The sequence below is a fragment of the Heterodontus francisci genome, chromosome 22 (genome assembly GCF_036365525.1).
Source record: "Heterodontus francisci isolate sHetFra1 chromosome 22, sHetFra1.hap1, whole genome shotgun sequence".
NCBI classification, from domain to species: domain Eukaryota; kingdom Metazoa; phylum Chordata; class Chondrichthyes; order Heterodontiformes; family Heterodontidae; genus Heterodontus; species Heterodontus francisci.
This window is the reverse complement of record NC_090392.1, coordinates 34,887,133-34,908,902: the sequence shown is the minus strand read 5'-3', so window position 1 is coordinate 34,908,902 and position 21,770 is coordinate 34,887,133. Positions and strand designations below refer to the sequence as shown.

Genomic DNA, 21,770 nt, shown 5'->3' with positions numbered 1-21,770 from the left:
CATTTCGGCTCAGTGACCCTTCTTCAGAACTGGCAAATATTAGAAATGTCAAAGGTTAGAAGCAAGTAAAGCGGGGGTGGAGCAAGAGATAACAAAGGAGAAGGTGTAGATTGGACAAGGCCACAGAATAGCTGACCAGAAGGTCATGGAGCAAAGGCAAACAATATGTTAATGGTGTGTTGAAAGACAAAGCATTAGTACAGAGAGGACTGTTAATGGACTGAAAATTGAACAGCAGCAAGTACAAACAGGAAAAGAAACAGTGGGTAAGCAAACTGAACAAACTAAGATGAAATAAAATAAACATACAAAAAAATGTAAAAAATGTAAAAATGAAAAATAACAATAAATGAAAGTAAAATGGGGGCCCCGTCATGCTCTGGAATTATTGAACTCAATATTCAGTCCGGCACGCTCTCGTGTGCAGTGGTTCACACCGCAGCCTCACAGCTCCAGCGACCCGCTTTCAATTCTGGGCACTGCCTGCGTGGTGTTTGCAAGTTCTCCCTGTGTCTGCGTGGGATTCCTCTGGGTGCTCCGGTTTCCTCGCACATGCCAAAGACTGGCTGCTTGATACGTTAATTGGCCATTATAAATTGCCCCTCGTATAGGGAGGTGGTAGGGAAATATAGGGAAGGTGGGGATGTGGTAGGAATATGGAATTCGTGTCGGATTAGTATAAATGGGTGGTCGATGGTCAGCACAGACTCGGTGGGCCGAAGGGCCTGTTTCACTGCTGTATCACCAAACTAAACTAATCGGTCAACGGGATGCTGTTTTTCGAGCTTGTGTTGATGTTCACTGGAACACTGAGGCAATCCCAGGATAGAGATGTGAGCATGAGAGCAGTGGGCAGTCTTGAAATGGCAAGCAACCGGATGCTCAGGACTGAGCCGACGTATTCCGCAAAGCGGTCACCCAGTCTGCGTTTGGTCTCCCCAATAAACATGAATATACATGAATTGGATTTAGGCGCCAGTATGTTGCAAAACAAGAAGAAAGAAAAGCACAAATGCCATTAACTCTGACTTTGCAAATGATTCACTGAAAAATTCTTTCATTTGCTGGAAAAGATGACTATTGTGCATCTGAAAATGGGCACCATGGAATTGTGTTGCATACTGACCTGTTTTCCTATATTTGCCTGTCATCTATGCAATTCAATTTGTGTTGGATATTGCTGAGAATCTCATTTCAAGATGAGGGCACAGATATTATTATAATCCTACTGAAAGCATAAACCTGGAACAAATACTGTGTTACATGGATTGCAACGTTTCGAGGGCTGTGCAGCTAAGGTGAGGAAGACAGGAATGATGTGTTTGATGATTGCGTGGAATGCATTGCAAACTTGGGTTACGTTGCTTGATTTCATTCTACACCTTGAAATTCAGAAACAAGTGAGGCACCAGGTGGAAACCAACAGCTGTCTCTGTGGAAGAGGGGACATGGCTTCCTAATCTAACCATTTGAACTCTGCAAACATTCTGCTGGATCTGAACTGCCCTGTATACCAAGGCCAATTTGTATACTATATAGATTGGCATGCCCAGACTATGCAGAGGACTCCAGGTGGGGTCCAACCAGGACATTATATAGCTGCAGTGAAGCTTCGCCCCCATTATATAACTGCCTCTGTTACGCATTCTACTGCGAGGGTAATCACATTGTATGTAGCATCTCAGCAAAATAAGGACTCATTTGACCAAAATAAAGAGTTTAAAAACACAAATATGTGTCAGTGCAATCAGTAAATAATGAGAAATGAAATCCAGAAGTTGGCAAGAATCCCAAGTGGATGTCTTGGTGTGGTTGGGGAAGGGAATCTTTGTCAATGATGGCACACTGTGCATTAACACTGCAGCAGCTGCTGCACCTCTTACAAACTTAGTTTCTTAAGGGAGAGTTTTAAAAAAAGGGAATTGGATAATTGCATGAAAGGAGAGGCAAAGAAAAGCAGAGCTAAGGAAGTGGGCCCAAGTGGCAAGTCTTTGAAAAAACTGGCAATGGTACGATGGCCTGAATGGACTGGCGATGTGTTGTGCACTGCTGATCGTCCATGGCTGGGTCAATACCTCTGCAGCCTTGCGAAATGTCACAGTGGAATTGCATTTCAATGAAACAAGCACCACAAATCGATTAAGACTGTATAGTTTAACAATACTTGCAGCTTCCTCAGCGCTGTAACGTGTTGAGTTTCTGTAGTGTAGTGGTGATCACGTTTGCCTCACACGCAAAAAGTCCCCAGTTCAAAACTGGGCAGAAACATTTTCAAAACGAACCCAAACTTCTTCGCAAGAAATATGCAATCATTGACATTCCCCATGAACACAACACAATTTCTCAAAGCCCTCTTTCTCTTGCACATTGTGTGCACAATGCCTTGCACTCGCTCCTCTTTCTAGTCCTGATGCTGCAGAAAGTTCCGCAAAACCAAGCAGTGACACTTTATTTGGCTCAGATGAGAATAGAAATCTGCAACACGAGCTTGCTAAGTAACAGCGAACCTTAGTCTCATTTCAGACGAGGCAAAAGCACATCAGCAATTCACTTTCACCAGCTCCACAGTCGTTGAGACAGGGGCACGCTGCAATATTTTGACCCGCACTGTCCAATTACTCGCTGTCAGCAGCAAGTGGCGTCTGCTGCCTCAATCAACAGGTTACTGGCCATCACGGGGAGGTAAAATAGCACAACCCGGGCCAAATCTCCCCATCAACCAAGCACCGGCTCAGCAAAACGTAGGCACATGATATCCGGGTCACTGAACCTCCGAGCAGCTCTGACAGAACACCCAAGTGACTGAAACTTTCTTTGCGTTGCAATGATGAATCTCCGGTGGAAACAAGTTGGGGGAAATTGCTCCTCCTAAACATTTCTTCTTGGGTAAAAGGGGCAAAAATCCTTTTCAATTTAACCACTGCTGCAGCAGATTCTTGGTGTCTTCAGCACCTTGATAACCCAGCTCTTAACATGCAGCCGCAATTATGACAAGGGGTGAAGGTTCATGACACGCAGAGGGGAAAAAGTTATTTAAGTTATGACAGTCGCTCACAGATTTATTAGCGTTTTGTTCAGTCAGTAACAGAGACATACCTGGATTTATTGATGCAGATTAACATAACTATTCAGCGTCACGCAGAGCCGCTGGGAGTACTTTGCCTCCCTTAAAGACGGACACGGCTGATTCTGTAACTGAAGCTAAGGAAACAGGCAGACCTGCCAAATTATTATTTTATTTTGTTCTTCATTCGGCAAGTAACAGGAACACTAACAAGGTGGCGTTGAAAATGAGATGCACTGCGGCTCCGCTCAATATCAAAGCGCTCCTTCAGATTGAACCGAGGAAGAATATACATGAATTGAAGCAAAATACTGTGGATGCTGGAAATCTGAAATAAAAACAAGAAATTCTGGAAATACTCAGCACGACTGGCAGCATCTGTGGAGACAGAAGCAGAGTTAACATTTCGGCTCAGTGCCCCTTCTTCAGAACTGGCAAATATTAGAAATGTCAAAGGTTAGAAGCAAGTAAAGCGGGGGTGGAGCAAGAGATAACAAAGGAGAAGGTGTAGATTGGACAAGGCCACAGAATAGCTGACCAGAAGGTCATGGAGCAAAGGCAAACAATATGTTAATGGTGTGTTGAAAGACAAAGCATTAGTACAGAGAGGACTGTTAATGCACTGAAAATTGAACAGCAGCAAGTACAAACAGGAAAAAAAAACAGTGGGTAAGCAAACTGAACAAACTAAGATGAAATAAAATAAACATACAAAAAAATGTAAAAAATGTAAAAATGAAAAATAACAAAAAATGAAAGTAAAATGGGGGCCCCGTCATGCTCTGGAATTATTGAACTCAATATTCAGTCCGGCACGCTCTCGTGTGCAGTGGTTCACACCGCAGCCTCACAGCTCCAGCGACCCGCTTTCAATTCTGGGCACTGCCTGCGTGGTGTTTGCAAGTTCTCCCTGTGTCTGCGTGGGATTCCTCTAGGTGCTCCGGTTTCCTCCCACATGCCAAAGACTGGCTGCTTGATAGGTTAATTGGCGATTATAAATTGCCCCTCGTATAGGGAGGTGGCAGGGAAATATAGGGAAGGTGGGGATGTGGTAGGAATATGGAATTCGTGTCGGATTAGTATAAATGGGTGGTCGATGGTCAGCACAGACTCGGTGGGCCGAAGGGCCTGTTTCACTGCTGTATCACCAAACTAAACTAATCGGTCAACGGGATGCTGTTTTTCGAGCTTGTGTTGATGTTCACTGGAACACTGAGGCAATCCCAGGATAGAGATGTGAGCATGAGAGCAGTGGGCAGTCTTGAAATGACAAGCAACCGGAAGCTCAGGGTCCTGCTTGCGGACTGAGCCGACGTATTCCGCAAAGCGGTCACCCAGTCTGCGTTTGGTCTCCCCAATAAACATGAATATACATGAATTGGATTCAGGCGCCAGTATGTTGCAAAACAAGAAGAAAGAAAAGCACAAATGCCATTAACTCTGACTTTGCAAATGATTCACTGAAAAATTCTTTCATTTGCTGGAAAAGAAGACTATTGTGCATCTGAAAATGGGCACCATGGAATTGTGTTGCATACTGACCTGTTTTCCTATATTTGCCTGTCATCTATGCAATTCAATTTGTGTTGGATATTGCTGAGAATCTCATTTCAAGATAAGGGCACAGATATTATTATAATCCTACTGAAAGCCTAAACCTGGAACAAATACTGTGTTACATGGATTGCAACGTTTCGAGGGCTGTGCAGCTAAGGTGAGGAAGACAGGAATGATGTGTTTGATGATTGCGTGGAATGCATTGCAAACTTGGGTTACGTTGCTTCATTTCATTCTACACCTTGAAATTCAGAAACAAGTGAGGCACCAGGTGGAAACCAACAGCTGTCTCTGTGGAAGAGGGGACATGGCTTCCTAATCTAACCATTTGAACTCTGCAAACATTCTGCTGGATCTGAACTGCCCTGTATACCAAGGCCAATTTGTATACTATATAAATTGGCATGCCCAGACTATGCAGAGGACTCCAGGTGGGGTCCAACCAGGACATTATATAGCTGCAGTGAAGCTTCGCCCCCATTATATAACTGCCTCTGTTACGCATTCTACTGCGAGGGTAATCACATTGTATGTAGCATCTCAGCAAAATAAGGACTCATTTGATCAAAATAAAGAGTTTAAAAACACAAATATGTGTCAGTGCAATCAGTAAATAATGAGAAATGAAATCCAGAACTTGGCAAGAATCCCAAGTGGATGTCTTGGTGTGGTTGGGGAAGGGAATCTTTGTCAATGATGGCACACTGTGCATTAACACTGCAGCAGCTGCTGCACCTCTTACAAACTTAGTTTCTTAAGGGAGAGTTTTAAAAAAAAGGGAATTGGATAATTGCATGAAAGGAGAGGCAAACAAAAGCAGAGCGAAGGAAGTGGGCCCAAATGGCAAGTCTTTCAAAAAACTGCCATGGTACGATGGCCTGAATGGACTGGCGATGTGTTGTGCACTGCTGATCGTCCATGGCTGGGTCAATACCTCTGCAGCCTTGCGAAATGTCACAGTGGAATTGCATTTCAATGAAACAAGCACCACAAATCGATTAAGACTGTATAGTTTAACAATACTTGCAGCTTCCTCAGCGATGCAACTGTGTTGAGTTTCTGTAGTGTAGAGGTGATCACGTTTGCCTCATACGCAAAAGGTCCCTAGTTCAAAACTGGGCAGAAACATTTTCAAAACGAACCCAAACTTCTTCGCAAGAAATATGCAATCATTGACATTCCCCATGAACACAACACAATTTCTCAAAGCCCTCTTTCTCTTGCACATTGTGTGCACAATGCCTTGCACTCGCTCCTCTTTCTAGTCCTGATGCTGCAGAAAGTTCCTCAAAACCGAGCAGTGACACTTTATTTGGCTCAGATGAGAATAGAAACCTGCAACACGAGCTTGCTAAGTAACAGCGAATCTTAGTCTCATTTCAGACGAGGCAAAAGCACATCAGCAATTCACTTTCACCAGCTCCACAGTCGTTGAGACAGGGGCACGCTGCAATATTTTGACCCGCACTGTCCAATTACTCGCTGTCAGCAGCAAGAGGCGTCTGCTGCCTCAATCAACAGGTTACTGGCCATCTCGGGGAGGTAAAATAGCACAACCCGGGCCAAATCTCCCCAGAAACCAAGCACCGGCTCAGCAAAACGTAGGCACATGATATCCGGGTCACTGAACCTCCGAGCAGCTCTTACAGAACACCCAAGTGACTGAAACTTTCTTTGAGTTGCAATGATGAATCTCCTGTGGAAACAAGTTGGGGGAAATTGCTCCGCCTGAACATTTCTTCTTGGGTAAAAGGGGCAAAAATCCTTTTCAATTTAACCACTGCTGCAGCAGATTCTTGGTGTCTTAAGCACCTTGATAACCCAGCTCTTAACATGTAGCCGCAATTATGACAAGGGGTGAAGGTTCATGACACGCAGAGGGGAAAAAGTTATTTAAGTTATGACAGTCGCTCACAGATTTATTAGCGTTTTGTTCAGTCAGTAACAGAGACATACCTGGATTTATTGATGCAGATTAACATAACTATTCAGCGTCACGCAGAGCCGCTGGGAGTACTTTGCCTCCCTTAAAGACGGACACGGCTGATTCTGTAACTGAAGCTAAGGAAACAGGCAGACCTGCCAAATTATTATTTTATTTTGTTCTTCATTCGGCAAGTAACAGGAACACTAACAAGGTGGCGTTGAAAATGAGATGCACTGCGGCTCCGCTCAATATCAAAGCGCTCCTTCATATTGAACCGAGGAAGAATATACATGAATAAAAGCAAAATACTGTGGATGCTGGAAATCTGAAATAAAAACAAGAAATTCTGGAAATACTCAGCACGACTGACAGCATCTGTGGAGACAGAAGCAGAGTTAACATTTCGGCTCAGTGACCCTTCTTCAGAACTGGCAAATATTAGAAATGTCAAAGGTTAGAAGCAAGTAAAGCGGGGGTGGAGCAAGAGATAACAAAGGAGAAGGTGTAGATTGGACAAGGCCACAGAATAGCTGACCAGAAGGTCATGGAGCAAAGGCAAACAATATGTTTATGGTGTGTTGAAAGACAAAGCATTAGTACAGAGAGGACTGTTAATGGACTGAAAATTGAACAGCAGCAAGTACAAACAGGAAAAAAAACAGTGGGTAAGCAAACTGAACAAACTAAGATGAAATAAAATAAACATACAAAAAAATGTAAAAAATGTAAAAATGAAAAATAACAATAAATGAAAGTAAAATGGGGGCCCCGTCATGCTCTGGAATTATTGAACTCAATATTCAGTCCGGCACGCTCTCGTGTGCAGTGGTTCACACCGCAGCCTCACAGCTCCAGCGACCCGCTTTCAATTCTGGGCACTGCCTGCGTGGTGTTTGCAAGTTCTCCCTGTGTCTGCGTGGGATTCCTCTGGGTGCTCCGGTTTCCTCGCACATGCCAAAGACTGGCTGCTTGATAGGTTAATTGGCCATTATAAATTGCCCCTCGTATAGGAAGGTGGTAGGGAAATATAGGGAAGGTGGGGATGTGGTAGGAATATGGAATTCGTGTCGGATTAGTATAAATGGGTGGTCGATGGTCAGCACAGACTCGGTGGGCCGAAGGGCCTGTTTCACTGCTGTATCACCAAACTAAACTAATCGGTCAACGGGATGCTGTTTTTCGAGCTTGTGTTGATGTTCACTGGAACACTGAGGCAATCCCAGGACAGAGATGTGAGCATGAGAGCAGTGGGCAGTCTTGAAATGGCAAGCAACCGGATGCTCAGGGTCCTGCTTGCGGACTGAGCCGACGTATTCCGCAAAGCGGTCACCCAGTCTGCGTTTGGTCTCCCCAATAAACATGAATATACATGAATTGGATTTAGGCGCCAGTATGTTGCAAAACAAGAAGAAAGAAAAGCACAAATGCCATTAACTCTGACTTTGCAAATGATTCACTGAAAAATTCTTTCATTTGCTGGAAAAGATGACTATTGTGCATCTGAAAATGGGCACCATGGAATTGTGTTGCATACTGACCTGTTTTCCTATATTTGCCTGTCATCGATGCAATTCAATTTGTGTTGGATATTGCTGAGAATCTCATTTCAAGATGAGGGCACAGATATTATTATAATCCTACTGAAAGCATAAACCTGGAACAAATACTGTGTTACATGGATTGCAACGTTTCGAGGGCTGTGCAGCTGAGGTGAGGAAGACAGGAATGATGTGTTTGATGATTGCGTGGAATGCATTGCAAACTTGGGTTACGTTGCTTGATTTCATTCTACACCTTGAAATTCAGAAACAAGTGAGGCACCAGGTGGAAACCAACAGCTGTCTCTGTGGAAGAGGGGACATGGCTTCCTAATCTAACCATTTGAACTCTGCAAACATTCTGCTGGATCTGAACTGCCCTGTATACCAAGGCCAATTTGTATACTGTATAGATTGGCATGCCCAGACTATGCAGAGGACTCCAGGTGGGGTCCAACTAGGACATTATATAGCTGCAGTGAAGCTTCTCCCCCATTATATAACTGCCTCTGTTACGCATTCTACTGCGAGGGTAATCACATTGTATGTAGCATCTCAGCAAAATAAGGACTCATTTGATCAAAACAAAGAGTTTAAAAACACAAATATGTGTCAGTGCAATCAGTAAATAATGAGAAATGAAATCCAGAAGTTGGCAAGAATCCCAAGTGGATGTCTTGGTGTGGTTGGGGAAGGGAATCTTTGTCAATGATGGCACACTGTGCATTAACACTGCAGCAGCTGCTGCACCTCTTACAAACTTAGTTTCTTAAGGGAGAGTTTTAAAAAAAGGGAATTGGATAATTGCATGAAAGGAGAGGCAAAGAAAAGCAGAGCTAAGGAAGTGGGCCCAAGTGGCAAGTCTTTGAAAAAACTGGCAATGGTACGATGGCCTGAATGGACTGGCGATGTGTTGTGCACTGCTGATCGTCCATGGCTGGGTCAATACCTCTGCAGCCTTGCGAAATGTCACAGTGGAATTGCATTTCAATGAAACAAGCACCACAAATCGATTAAGACTGTATAGTTTAACAATACTTGCAGCTTCCTCAGCGCTGTAACGTGTTGAGTTTCTGTAGTGTAGTGGTGATCACGTTTGCCTCACACGCAAAAAGTCCCCAGTTCAAAACTGGGCAGAAACATTTTCAAAACGAACCCGAACTTCTTCGCAAGAAATATGCAATCATTGACATTCCCCATGAACACAACACAATTTCTCAAAGCCCTCTTTCTCTTGCACATTGTGTGCACAATGCCTTGCACTCGCTCCTCTTTCTAGTCCTGATGCTGCAGAAAGTTCCGCAAAACCGAGCAGTGACACTTTATTTGGCTCAGATGAGAATAGAAATCTGCAACACGAGCTTGCTAAGTAACAGCGAACCTTAGTCTCATTTCAGACGAGGCAAAAGCACATCAGCAATTCACTTTCACCAGCTCCACAGTCGTTGAGACAGGGGCACGCTGCAATATTTTGACCCGCACTGTCCAATTACTCGCTGTCAGCAGCAAGTGGCGTCTGCTGCCTCAATCAACAGGTTACTGGCCATCTCGGGGAGGTAAAATAGCACAACCCGGGCCAAATCTCCCCAGAAACCAAGCACCGGCTCAGCAAAACGTAGGCACATGATATCCGGGTCACTGAACCTCCGAGCAGCTCTTACAGAACACCCAAGTGACTGAAACTTTCTTTGAGTTGCAATGATGAATCTCCTGTGGAAACAAGTTGGGGGAAATTGCTCCTCCTGAACATTTCTTCTTGGGTAAAAGGGGCAAAAATCCTTTTCAATTTAACCACTGCTGCAGCAGATTCTTGGTGTCTTAAGCACCTTGATAACCCAGCTCTTAACATGTAGCCGCAATTATGACAAGGGGTGAAGGTTCATGACACGCAGAGGGGAAAAAGTTATTTAAGTTATGACAGTCGCTCACAGATTTATTAGCGTTTAGTTCAGTCAGTAACAGAGACATACCTGGATTTATTGATGCAGATTAACATAACTATTCAGCGTCACGCAGAGCCGCTGGGAGTACTTTGCCTCCCTTAAAGACGGACACGGCTGATTCTGTAACTGAAGCTAAGGAAACAGGCAGACCTGCCAAATTATTATTTTATTTTGTTCTTCATTCGGCAAGTAACAGGAACACTAACAAGGTGGCGTTGAAAATGAGATGCACTGCGGCTCCGCTCAATATCAAAGCGCTCCTTCATATTGAACCGAGGAAGAATATACATGAATAAAAGCAAAATACTGTGGATGCTGGAAATCTGAAATAAAAACAAGAAATTCTGGAAATACTCAGCACGACTGGCAGCATCTGTGGAGACAGAAGCAGAGTTAACATTTCGGCTCAGTGACCCTTCTTCAGAACTGGCAAATATTAGAAATGTCAAAGGTTAGAAGCAAGTAAAGCGGGGGTGGAGCAAGAGATAACAAAGGAGAAGGTGTAGATTGGACAAGGCCACAGAATAGCTGACCAGAAGGTCATGGAGCAAAGGCAAACAATATGTTAATGGTGTGTTGAAAGACAAAGCATTAGTACAGAGAGGACTGTTAATGGACTGAAAATTGAACAGCAGCAAGTACAAACAGGAAAAGAAACAGTGGGTAAGCAAACTGAACAAACTAAGATGAAATAAAATAAACATACAAAAAAATGTAAAAAATGTAAAAATGAAAAATAACAATAAATGAAAGTAAAATGGGGGCCCCGTCATGCTCTGGAATTATTGAACTCAATATTCAGTCCGGCACGCTCTCGTGTGCAGTGGTTCACACCGCAGCCTCACAGCTCCAGCGACCCGCTTTCAATTCTGGGCACTGCCTGCGTGGTGTTTGCAAGTTCTCCCTGTGTCTGCGTGGGATTCCTCTGGGTGCTCCGGTTTCCTCGCACATGCCAAAGACTGGCTGCTTGATACGTTAATTGGCCATTATAAATTGCCCCTCGTATAGGGAGGTGGTAGGGAAATATAGGGAAGGTGGGGATGTGGTAGGAATATGGAATTCGTGTCGGATTAGTATAAATGGGTGGTCGATGGTCAGCACAGACTCGGTGGGCCGAAGGGCCTGTTTCACTGCTGTATCACCAAACTAAACTAATCGGTCAACGGGATGCTGTTTTTCGAGCTTGTGTTGATGTTCACTGGAACACTGAGGCAATCCCAGGATAGAGATGTGAGCATGAGAGCAGTGGGCAGTCTTGAAATGGCAAGCAACCGGATGCTCAGGACTGAGCCGACGTATTCCGCAAAGCGGTCACCCAGTCTGCGTTTGGTCTCCCCAATAAACATGAATATACATGAATTGGATTTAGGCGCCAGTATGTTGCAAAACAAGAAGAAAGAAAAGCACAAATGCCATTAACTCTGACTTTGCAAATGATTCACTGAAAAATTCTTTCATTTGCTGGAAAAGATGACTATTGTGCATCTGAAAATGGGCACCATGGAATTGTGTTGCATACTGACCTGTTTTCCTATATTTGCCTGTCATCTATGCAATTCAATTTGTGTTGGATATTGCTGAGAATCTCATTTCAAGATGAGGGCACAGATATTATTATAATCCTACTGAAAGCATAAACCTGGAACAAATACTGTGTTACATGGATTGCAACGTTTCGAGGGCTGTGCAGCTGAGGTGAGGAAGACAGGAATGATGTGTTTGATGATTGCGTGGAATGCATTGCAAACTTGGGTTACGTTGCTTGATTTCATTCTACACCTTGAAATTCAGAAACAAGTGAGGCACCAGGTGGAAACCAACAGCTGTCTCTGTGGAAGAGGGGACATGGCTTCCTAATCTAACCATTTGAACTCTGCAAACATTCTGCTGGATCTGAACTGCCCTGTATACCAAGGCCAATTTGTATACTGTATAGATTGGCATGCCCAGACTATGCAGAGGACTCCAGGTGGGGTCCAACTAGGACATTATATAGCTGCAGTGAAGCTTCTCCCCCATTATATAACTGCCTCTGTTACGCATTCTACTGCGAGGGTAATCACATTGTATGTAGCATCTCAGCAAAATAAGGACTCATTTGATCAAAACAAAGAGTTTAAAAACACAAATATGTGTCAGTGCAATCAGTAAATAATGAGAAATGAAATCCAGAAGTTGGCAAGAATCCCAAGTGGATGTCTTGGTGTGGTTGGGGAAGGGAATCTTTGTCAATGATGGCACACTGTGCATTAACACTGCAGCAGCTGCTGCACCTCTTACAAACTTAGTTTCTTAAGGGAGAGTTTTAAAAAAAGGGAATTGGATAATTGCATGAAAGGAGAGGCAAAGAAAAGCAGAGCTAAGGAAGTGGGCCCAAGTGGCAAGTCTTTGAAAAAACTGGCAATGGTACGATGGCCTGAATGGACTGGCGATGTGTTGTGCACTGCTGATCGTCCATGGCTGGGTCAATACCTCTGCAGCCTTGCGAAATGTCACAGTGGAATTGCATTTCAATGAAACAAGCACCACAAATCGATTAAGACTGTATAGTTTAACAATACTTGCAGCTTCCTCAGCGCTGTAACGTGTTGAGTTTCTGTAGTGTAGTGGTGATCACGTTTGCCTCACACGCAAAAGGTCCCCAGTTCAAAACTGGGCAGAAACATTTTCAAAACGAACCCAAACTTCTTCGCAAGAAATATGCAATCATTGACATTCCCCATGAACACAACACAATTTCTCAAAGCCCTCTTTCTCTTGCACATTGTGTGCACAATGCCTTGCACTCGCTCCTCTTTCTAGTCCTGATGCTGCAGAAAGTTCCGCAAAACCGAGCAGTGACACTTTATTTGGCTCAGATGAGAATAGAAATCTGCAACACGAGCTTGCTAAGTAACAGCGAACCTTAGTCTCATTTCAGACGAGGCAAAAGCACATCAGCAATTCACTTTCACCAGCTCCACAGTCGTTGAGACAGGGGCACGCTGCAATATTTTGACCCGCACTGTCCAATTACTCGCTGTCAGCAGCAAGTGGCGTCTGCTGCCTCAATCAACAGGTTACTGGCCATCACGGGGAGGTAAAATAGCACAACCCGGGCCAAATCTCCCCATCAACCAAGCACCGGCTCAGCAAAACGTAGGCACATGATATCCGGGTCACTGAACCTCCGAGCAGCTCTGACAGAACACCCAAGTGACTGAAACTTTCTTTGCGTTGCAATGATGAATCTCCGGTGGAAACAAGTTGGGGGAAATTGCTCCTCCTAAACATTTCTTCTTGGGTAAAAGGGGCAAAAATCCTTTTCAATTTAACCACTGCTGCAGCAGATTCTTGGTGTCTTCAGCACCTTGATAACCCAGCTCTTAACATGCAGCCGCAATTATGACAAGGGGTGAAGGTTCATGACACGCAGAGGGGAAAAAGTTATTTAAGTTATGACAGTCGCTCACAGATTTATTAGCGTTTTGTTCAGTCAGTAACAGAGACATACCTGGATTTATTGATGCAGATTAACATAACTATTCAGCGTCACGCAGAGCCGCTGGGAGTACTTTGCCTCCCTTAAAGACGGACACGGCTGATTCTGTAACTGAAGCTAAGGAAACAGGCAGACCTGCCAAATTATTATTTTATTTTGTTCTTCATTCGGCAAGTAACAGGAACACTAACAAGGTGGCGTTGAAAATGAGATGCACTGCGGCTCCGCTCAATATCAAAGCGCTCCTTCAGATTGAACCGAGGAAGAATATACATGAATTGAAGCAAAATACTGTGGATGCTGGAAATCTGAAATAAAAACAAGAAATTCTGGAAATACTCAGCACGACTGGCAGCATCTGTGGAGACAGAAGCAGAGTTAACATTTCGGCTCAGTGCCCCTTCTTCAGAACTGGCAAATATTAGAAATGTCAAAGGTTAGAAGCAAGTAAAGCGGGGGTGGAGCAAGAGATAACAAAGGAGAAGGTGTAGATTGGACAAGGCCACAGAATAGCTGACCAGAAGGTCATGGAGCAAAGGCAAACAATATGTTAATGGTGTGTTGAAAGACAAAGCATTAGTACAGAGAGGACTGTTAATGCACTGAAAATTGAACAGCAGCAAGTACAAACAGGAAAAAAAAACAGTGGGTAAGCAAACTGAACAAACTAAGATGAAATAAAATAAACATACAAAAAAATGTAAAAAATGTAAAAATGAAAAATAACAAAAAATGAAAGTAAAATGGGGGCCCCGTCATGCTCTGGAATTATTGAACTCAATATTCAGTCCGGCACGCTCTCGTGTGCAGTGGTTCACACCGCAGCCTCACAGCTCCAGCGACCCGCTTTCAATTCTGGGCACTGCCTGCGTGGTGTTTGCAAGTTCTCCCTGTGTCTGCGTGGGATTCCTCTAGGTGCTCGGGTTTCCTCCCACATGCCAAAGACTGGCTGCTTGATAGGTTAATTGGCGATTATAAATTGCCCCTCGTATAGGGAGGTGGCAGGGAAATATAGGGAAGGTGGGGATGTGGTAGGAATATGGAATTCGTGTCGGATTAGTATAAATGGGTGGTCGATGGTCAGCACAGACTCGGTGGGCCGAAGGGCCTGTTTCACTGCTGTATCACCAAACTAAACTAATCGGTCAACGGGATGCTGTTTTTCGAGCTTGTGTTGATGTTCACTGGAACACTGAGGCAATCCCAGGATAGAGATGTGAGCATGAGAGCAGTGGGCAGTCTTGAAATGACAAGCAACCGGAAGCTCAGGGTCCTGCTTGCGGACTGAGCCGACGTATTCCGCAAAGCGGTCACCCAGTCTGCGTTTGGTCTCCCCAATAAACATGAATATACATGAATTGGATTCAGGCGCCAGTATGTTGCAAAACAAGAAGAAAGAAAAGCACAAATGCCATTAACTCTGACTTTGCAAATGATTCACTGAAAAATTCTTTCATTTGCTGGAAAAGAAGACTATTGTGCATCTGAAAATGGGCACCATGGAATTGTGTTGCATACTGACCTGTTTTCCTATATTTGCCTGTCATCTATGCAATTCAATTTGTGTTGGATATTGCTGAGAATCTCATTTCAAGATAAGGGCACAGATATTATTATAATCCTACTGAAAGCCTAAACCTGGAACAAATACTGTGTTACATGGATTGCAACGTTTCGAGGGCTGTGCAGCTAAGGTGAGGAAGACAGGAATGATGTGTTTGATGATTGCGTGGAATGCATTGCAAACTTGGGTTACGTTGCTTCATTTCATTCTACACCTTGAAATTCAGAAACAAGTGAGGCACCAGGTGGAAACCAACAGCTGTCTCTGTGGAAGAGGGGACATGGCTTCCTAATCTAACCATTTGAACTCTGCAAACATTCTGCTGGATCTGAACTGCCCTGTATACCAAGGCCAATTTGTATACTATATAAATTGGCATGCCCAGACTATGCAGAGGACTCCAGGTGGGGTCCAACCAGGACATTATATAGCTGCAGTGAACCTTCGCCCCCATTATATAACTGCCTCTGTTACGCATTCTACTGCGAGGGTAATCACATTGTATGTAGCATCTCAGCAAAATAAGGACTCATTTGATCAAAATAAAGAGTTTAAAAACACAAATATGTGTCAGTGCAATCAGTAAATAATGAGAAATGAAATCCAGAACTTGGCAAGAATCCCAAGTGGATGTCTTGGTGTGGTTGGGGAAGGGAATCTTTGTCAATGATGGCACACTGTGCATTAACACTGCAGCAGCTGCTGCACCTCTTACAAACTTAGTTTCTTAAGGGAGAGTTTTAAAAAAAAGGGAATTGGATAATTGCATGAAAGGAGAGGCAAACAAAAGCAGAGCGAAGGAAGTGGGCCCAAATGGCAAGTCTTTCAAAAAACTGCCATGGTACGATGGCCTGAATGGACTGGCGATGTGTTGTGCACTGCTGATCGTCCATGGCTGGGTCAATACCTCTGCAGCCTTGCGAAATGTCACAGTGGAATTGCATTTCAATGAAACAAGCACCACAAATCGATTAAGACTGTATAGTTTAACAATACTTGCAGCTTCCTCAGCGATGCAACTGTGTTGAGTTTCTGTAGTGTAGAGGTGATCACGTTTGCCTTATACGCAAAAGGTCCCTAGTTCAAAACTGGGCAGAAACATTTTCAAAACGAACCCAAACTTGTTCGCAAGAAATATGCAATCATTGACATTCCCCATGAACACAACACAATTTCTCAAAGCCCTCTTTCTCTTGCACATTGTGTGCACAATGCCTTGCACTCGCTCCTCTTTCTAGTCCTGATGCTGCAGAAAGTTCCTCAAAACCGAGCAGTGACACTTTATTTGGCTCAGATGAGAATAGAAACCTGCAACACGAGCTTGCTAAGTAACAGCGAATCTTAGTCTCATTTCAGACGAGGCAAAAGCACATCAGCAATTCACTTTCACCAGCTCCACAGTCGTTGAGACAGGGGCACGCTGCAATATTTTGACCCGCACTGTCCAATTACTCGCTGTCAGCAGCAAGAGGCGTCTGCTGCCTCAATCAACAGGTTACTGGCCATCTCGGGGAGGTAAAATAGCACAACCCGGGCCAAATCTCCCCATCAACCAAGCACCGGCTCAGCAAAACGTAGGCACATGATATCCGGGTCACTGAACCTCCGAGCAGCTCTTACAGAACACCCAAGTGACTGAAACTTTCTTTGAGTTGCAATGATGAATCTCCTGTGGAAACAAGTTGGGGGAAATTGCTCCACCTGAACATTTCTTCTTGGGTAAAAGGGGCAAAAATCCTTTTCAATTTAACCACTGCTGCAGCAGATTCTTGGTGTCTTAAGCACCTTGATAACCCAGCTCTTAACATGTAGCCGCAATTATGACAAGGGGTGAAGGTTCATGACACGCAGAGGGGAAAAAGTTATTTAAGTTATGACAGTCGCTCACAGATTTATTAGCGTTTTGTTCAGTCAGTAACAGAGACATACCTGGATTTATTGATGCAGATTAACATAACTATTCAGCGTCACGCAGAGCCGCTGGGAGTACTTTGCCTCCCTTAAGGACGGACACGGCTGATTCTGTAACTGAAGCTAAGGAAACAGGCAGACCTGCCAAATTATTATTTTATTTTGTTCTTCATTCGGCAAGTAACAGGAACACTAACAAGGTGGCGTTGAAAATGAGATGCACTGCGGCTCCGCTCAATATCAAAGCGCTCCTTCATATTGAACCGAGGAAGAATATACATGAATAAAAGCAAAATACTGTGGATGCTGGAAATCTGAAATAAAAACAAGAAATTCTGGAAATACTCAGCACGACTGGCAGCATCTGTGGAGACAGAAGCAGAGTTAACATTTCGGCTCAGTGACCCTTCTTCAGAACTGGCAAATATTAGAAATGTCAAAGGTTAGAAGCAAGTAAAGCGGGGGTGGAGCAAGAGATAACAAAGGAGAAGGTGTAGATTGGACAAGGCCACAGAATAGCTGACCAGAAGGTCATGGAGCAAAGGCAAACAATATGTTAATGGTGTGTTGAAAGACAAAGCATTAGTACAGAGAGGACTGTTAATGGACTGAAAATTGAACAGCAGCAAGTACAAACAGGAAAAAAAACAGTGGGTAAGCAAACTGAACAAACTAAGATGAAATAAAATAAACATACAAAAAAATGTAAAAAATGTAAAAATGAAAAATAACAAAAAATGAAAGTAAAATGGGGGCCCCGTCATGCTCTGGAATTATTGAACTCAATATTCAGTCCGGCACGCTCTCGTGTGCAGTGGTTCACACCGCAGCCTCACAGCTCCAGCGACCCGCTTTCAATTCTGGGCACTGCCTGCGTGGTGTTTGCAAGTTCTCCCTGTGTCTGCGTGGGATTCCTCTGGGTGCTCGGGTTTCCTCCCACATGCCAAAGACTGGCTGCTTGATAGGTTAATTGGCGATTATAAATTGCCCCTCGTATAGGGAGGTGGCAGGGAAATATAGGGAAGGTGGGGATGTGGTAGGAATATGGAATTCGTGTCGGATTAGTATAAATGGGTGGTCGATGGTCAGCACAGACTCGGTGGGCCGAAGGGCCTGTTTCACTGCTGTATCACCAAACTAAACTAATCGGTCAACGGGATGCTGTTTTTCGAGCTTGTGTTGATGTTCACTGGAACACTGAGGCAATCCCAGGATAGAGATGTGAGCATGAGAGCAGTGGGCAGTCTTGAAATGACAAGCAACCGGAAGCTCAGGGTCCTGCTTGCGGACTGAGCCGACGTATTCCGCAAAGCGGTCACCCAGTCTGCGTTTGGTCTCCCCAATAAACATGAATATACATGAATTGGATTCAGGCGCCAGTATGTTGCAAAACAAGAAGAAAGAAAAGCACAAATGCCATTAACTCTGACTTTGCAAATGATTCACTGAAAAATTCTTTCATTTGCTGGAAAAGAAGACTATTGTGCATCTGAAAATGGGCACCATGGAATTGTGTTGCATACTGACCTGTTTTCCTATATTTGCCTGTCATCTATGCAATTCAATTTGTGTTGGATATTGCTGAGAATCTCATTTCAAGATAAGGGCACAGATATTATTATAATCCTACTGAAAGCCTAAACCTGGAACAAATACTGTGTTACATGGATTGCAACGTTTCGAGGGCTGTGCAGCTAAGGTGAGGAAGACAGGAATGATGTGTTTGATGATTGCGTGGAATGCATTGCAAACTTGGGTTACGTTGCTTCATTTCATTCTACACCTTGAAATTCAGAAACAAGTGAGGCACCAGGTGGAAACCAACAGCTGTCTCTGTGGAAGAGGGGACATGGCTTCCTAATCTAACCATTTGAACTCTGCAAACATTCTGCTGGATCTGAACTGCCCTGTATACCAAGGCCAATTTGTATACTATATAAATTGGCATGCCCAGACTATGCAGAGGACTCCAGGTGGGGGCCAACCAGGACATTATATAGCTGCAGTGAACCTTCGCCCCCATTATATAACTGCCTCTGTTACGCATTCTACTGCGAGGGTAATCACATTGTATGTAGCATCTCAGCAAAATAAGGACTCATTTGATCAAAATAAAGAGTTTAAAAACACAAATATGTGTCAGTGCAATCAGTAAATAATGAGAAATGAAATCCAGAACTTGGCAAGAATCCCAAGTGGATGTCTTGGTGTGGTTGGGGAAGGGAATCTTTGTCAATGATGGCACACTGTGCATTAACACTGCAGCAGCTGCTGCACCTCTTACAAACTTAGTTTCTTAAGGGAGAGTTTTAAAAAAAAGGGAATTGGATAATTGCATGAAAGGAGAGGCAAACAAAAGCAGAGCGAAGGAAGTGGGCCCAAATGGCAAGTCTTTCAAAAAACTGCCATGGTACGATGGCCTGAATGGACTGGCGATGTGTTGTGCACTGCTGATCGTCCATGGCTGGGTCAATACCTCTGCAGCCTTGCGAAATGTCACAGTGGAATTGCATTTCAATGAAACAAGCACCACAAATCGATTAAGACTGTATAGTTTAACAATACTTGCAGCTTCCTCAGCGATGCAACTGTGTTGAGTTTCTGTAGTGTAGAGGTGATCACGTTTGCCTTATACGCAAAAGGTCCCTAGTTCAAAACTGGGCAGAAACATTTTCAAAACGAACCCAAACTTGTTCGCAAGAAATATGCAATCATTGACATTCCCCATGAACACAACACAATTTCTCAAAGCCCTCTTTCTCTTGCACATTGTGTGCACAATGCCTTGCACTCGCTCCTCTTTCTAGTCCTGATGCTGCAGAAAGTTCCTCAAAACCGAGCAGTGACACTTTATTTGGCTCAGATGAGAATAGAAACCTGCAACACGAGCTTGCTAAGTAACAGCGAATCTTAGTCTCATTTCAGACGAGGCAAAAGCACATCAGCAATTCACTTTCACCAGCTCCACAGTCGTTGAGACAGGGGCACGCTGCAATATTTTGACCCGCACTGTCCAATTACTCGCTGTCAGCAGCAAGAGGCGTCTGCTGCCTCAATCAACAGGTTACTGGCCATCTCGGGGAGGTAAAATAGCACAACCCGGGCCAAATCTCCCCATCAACCAAGCACCGGCTCAGCAAAACGTAGGCACATGATATCCGGGTCACTGAACCTCCGAGCAGCTCTTACAGAACACCCAAGTGACTGAAACTTTCTTTGAGTTGCAATGATGAATCTCCTATGGAAACAAGTTGGGGGAAATTGCTCCACCTGAACATTTCTTCTTGGGTAAAAGGGGCAAAAATCCTTTTCAATTTAACCACTGCTGCAGCAGATTCTTGGTGTCTTAAGCACCTTGATAACCCAGCTCTTAACATGTAGCCGCAATTATGACAAGGGGTGAAGGTTCATGACACGCAGAGGGGAAAAAGTTATTTAAGTTATGACAGTCGCTCACAGATTTATTAGCGTTTTGTTCAGTCAGTAACAGAGACATACCTGGATTTATTGATGCAGATTAACATAACTATTCAGCGTCACGCAGAGCCGCTGGGAGTACTTTGCCTCCCTTAAGGACGGACACGGCTGATTCTGTAACTGAAGCTAAGGAAACAGGCAGACCTGCCAAATTATTATTTTATTTTGTTCTTCATTCGGCAAGTAACAGGAACACTAACAAGGTGGCGTTGAAAATGAGATGCACTGCGGCTCCGCTCAATATCAAAGCGCTCCTTCATATTGAACCGAGGAAGAATATACATGAATAAAAGCAAAATACTGTGGATGCTGGAAATCTGAAATAAAAACAAGAAATTCTGGAAATACTCAGCACGACTGGCAGCATCTGTGGAGACAGAAGCAGAGTTAACATTTCGGCTCAGTGACCCTTCTTCAGAACTGGCAAATATTAGAAATGTCAAAGGTTAGAAGCAAGTAAAGCGGGGGTGGAGCAAGAGATAACAAAGGAGAAGGTGTAGATTGGACAAGGCCACAGAATAGCTGACCAGAAGGTCATGGAGCAAAGGCAAACAATATGTTAATGGTGTGTTGAAAGACAAAGCATTAGTACAGAGAGGACTGTTAATGGACTGAAAATTGAACAGCAGCAAGTACAAACAGGAAAAAAAACAGTGGGTAAGCAAACTGAACAAACTAAGATGAAATAAAATAAACATACAAAAAAATGTAAAAAATGTAAAAATGAAAAATAACAAAAAATGAAAGTAAAATGGGGGCCCCGTCATGCTCTGGAATTATTGAACTCAATATTCAGTCTGGCACGCTCTCGTGTGCAGTGGTTCACACCGCAGCCTCACAGCTCCAGCGACCCGCTTTCAATTCTGGGCACTGCCTGCGTGGTGTTTGCAAGTTCTCCCTGTGTCTGCGTGGGATTCCTCTGGGTGCTCCGGTTTCCTCCCACATGCCAAAGACTGGCTGCTTGATAGGTTAATTGGCCATTATAAATTGCCCCTCGTTTTGGGAGGTGGCAGGGAAATATAGGGAAGGTGGGGATGTGGTAGGAATATGGAATTCGTGTCGGATTAGTATAAATGGGTGGTCGACGGTCAGCACAGACTCGGTGGGCCGAAGGGCCTGTTTCACTGCTGTATCACCAAACTAAACTAATCGGTCAACGGGATGCTGTTTTTCGAGCTTGTGTTGATGTTCACTGGAACACTGAGGCAATCCCAGGATAGAGATGTGAGCATGAGAGCAGTGGGCAGTCTTGAAATGGCAAGCAACCGGAAGCTCAGAGTCCTGCTTGCGGACTGAGCCGACGTATTC

General features: G+C 44.0%; 6 non-coding genes across 6 annotated transcripts; all 6 read left to right on the top strand.

The window, feature by feature from the left end:
• Window positions 1-2,195: 2,195 nt before the first annotated feature.
• Window positions 2,196-2,268, top strand: trnav-cac (transfer RNA valine (anticodon CAC)). The gene has a single exon. It is a non-coding gene; the product is annotated as a tRNA-Val (tRNA).
• A 3,408-nt stretch (window positions 2,269-5,676) lies between these two features.
• trnam-cau (transfer RNA methionine (anticodon CAU)) lies at window positions 5,677-5,749 on the top strand. The gene has a single exon. It is a non-coding gene; the product is annotated as a tRNA-Met (tRNA).
• Window positions 5,750-9,155: 3,406 nt separating this feature from the next.
• Window positions 9,156-9,228, top strand: trnav-cac (transfer RNA valine (anticodon CAC)). The gene has a single exon. It is a non-coding gene; the product is annotated as a tRNA-Val (tRNA).
• A 3,393-nt stretch (window positions 9,229-12,621) lies between these two features.
• On the top strand, window positions 12,622-12,694 carry trnav-cac (transfer RNA valine (anticodon CAC)). The gene has a single exon. It is a non-coding gene; the product is annotated as a tRNA-Val (tRNA).
• Window positions 12,695-16,102: 3,408 nt separating this feature from the next.
• trnai-uau (transfer RNA isoleucine (anticodon UAU)) lies at window positions 16,103-16,175 on the top strand. Its single transcript has one exon. It is a non-coding gene; the product is annotated as a tRNA-Ile (tRNA).
• A 3,407-nt stretch (window positions 16,176-19,582) lies between these two features.
• On the top strand, window positions 19,583-19,655 carry trnai-uau (transfer RNA isoleucine (anticodon UAU)). Its single transcript has one exon. It is a non-coding gene; the product is annotated as a tRNA-Ile (tRNA).
• The last annotated feature ends 2,115 nt before the right edge of the window (window positions 19,656-21,770 follow it).